This window comes from Hipposideros armiger, unplaced genomic scaffold (assembly GCF_001890085.2).
Source record: "Hipposideros armiger isolate ML-2016 unplaced genomic scaffold, ASM189008v1 scaffold_971, whole genome shotgun sequence".
NCBI classification, from domain to species: Eukaryota; Metazoa; Chordata; class Mammalia; order Chiroptera; family Hipposideridae; genus Hipposideros; species Hipposideros armiger.
Genome location: NW_017732321.1, coordinates 324,732 through 326,478, shown reverse-complemented (window position 1 = coordinate 326,478; position 1,747 = coordinate 324,732).

Genomic DNA, 1,747 nt, shown 5'->3' with positions numbered 1-1,747 from the left:
GTTTTTCCATTTGTTTGTATCTTCCTTTATTTCTTTCTTCAGTGTCTTATAATTTTCTGATTACAGGTCTTTTACTTCTTTGGTTAAATTTATTCCCAAGTATTTTATAGTTCTTGAAGAGATTTTAAATGGAACTGTTTTCTTAATTTTTCACTCCAATAGTTTATTATTGTTATATACAAACACAACTGATTTCTGAATATTGATTTTGTATTCTGCTTCCTTACTGAATTCGTCTATCAGTTCCAATAGTTTTTTGGTGGAGTCTTTGGGGCTCTCTATATACAGTATAATGTCACCTGCATATAATGACAATTTTACTTTCTCTACCAATTTGGATGCCTTTTATTTCTTTTTCTTGTCTGATTGCTGTGGCTAGAACTTCCAGAACTATGTTGAATAAAAGTGGAAAAAGCGGACAGCCTTATCTTCTTCCTGATCTTAAGGGGAATGGTTTCAGCTTTTCCCCATTGAGTATGAAGTTAGCTGTGGGTTTATCATACATGGCCTTTATTATGTTGAGATATGATCCCCCGATTCCCACTTTGCTAAGAGTTTTTATCATAAATGGCTGTTGTATTTTGTCAAATGCTTTTTCTACATCTATTGATATGACCATATGATTTTTATCTTTCTTTTTGTTGATGTGGTGTATCATATTATTTGATTGCAGATGTTGAACCAACCTGGCGTACTAGGGATGAAACCCACTTGGTCATGATGTATGATCTTCTTAATATATTGCTGAATTCTGTTTGCTAAGATTTTGTTGAGGATTTTTGCATCTGTGTTCATCAGAGATATTGGCCTGTAGATTTCCTTTTTTGTACTGTCTTTGTCTGGTTTTGGAATCAGGGTGAACGTGGCTTCATAGAAAGAGTTTGGAAGCCTTCCCTCCTTCTAGATTTTTTGGAATAGTTTGAGAAGAATGGGTGATAATTATTTTTTGGATGTTTGGTAAAATTCACTTGTGAAGCCATCTGGTCCAGGGCTTTTGTTTGTTGGGAGCTTGTTGATTACTGATTCAATTTCCTTGGTGGTAATCAGTCTATTCAGATTTTCCATTTCTTCTTGAGTTAGCTTTGGAAGGTTGTATACTTCTAAGAAATTATCCATTTCTTCCAGATTGTCAAATTTGTTGGCATATAATTGCTCATAGTAATTTTTAAAGATTTTTTTGTATTTCTGTGGAGTCTGTTGTTACTTCGCCTCTTTCATTTCTGACTTTACTAATTTGAGTCCCCTCTCTTTTTTTTTTATGAGTCTAGCTAGAGGTTTGTCAATTTTGTTTATCTTCTCAAAAAACCAGCTCTTGGTTTCGTTGATCTTTTGTATTGTTTTTCTGGTCTCTATTTCGTTTATTTCCGCTCTGGTCTTTATTATCTCCTTCCTTGTACTCCCTTTAGGCTTATTTTGCTGTTCTTTTTCCAGTTCCCTGAGCTGTAAGGATAACCTGTTAATTTGAAATTTTTCTTGCTGCTTTAGGTAGGCCTGCACTGCTATGAACTTCTCTCTTAGGACTGCTTTCGCTGCATCCCAGAGATTTTGGGTTATGGTGTTTTCATTTTTGCTTGTTTCAAGGTATCTTTTGATTTCCTCCTTGATCTCAGTTTTGACCCACTTGCCATTTAGTAGCATGTTATTCAGCCTCCATGTATTTGTGTGCTTTCTGAATTCTTCTTATAATTGATTTCCAGTTTCATAACACTGTGGTCAGAGAAGATGCTTGATATGATTTCAATCTTCT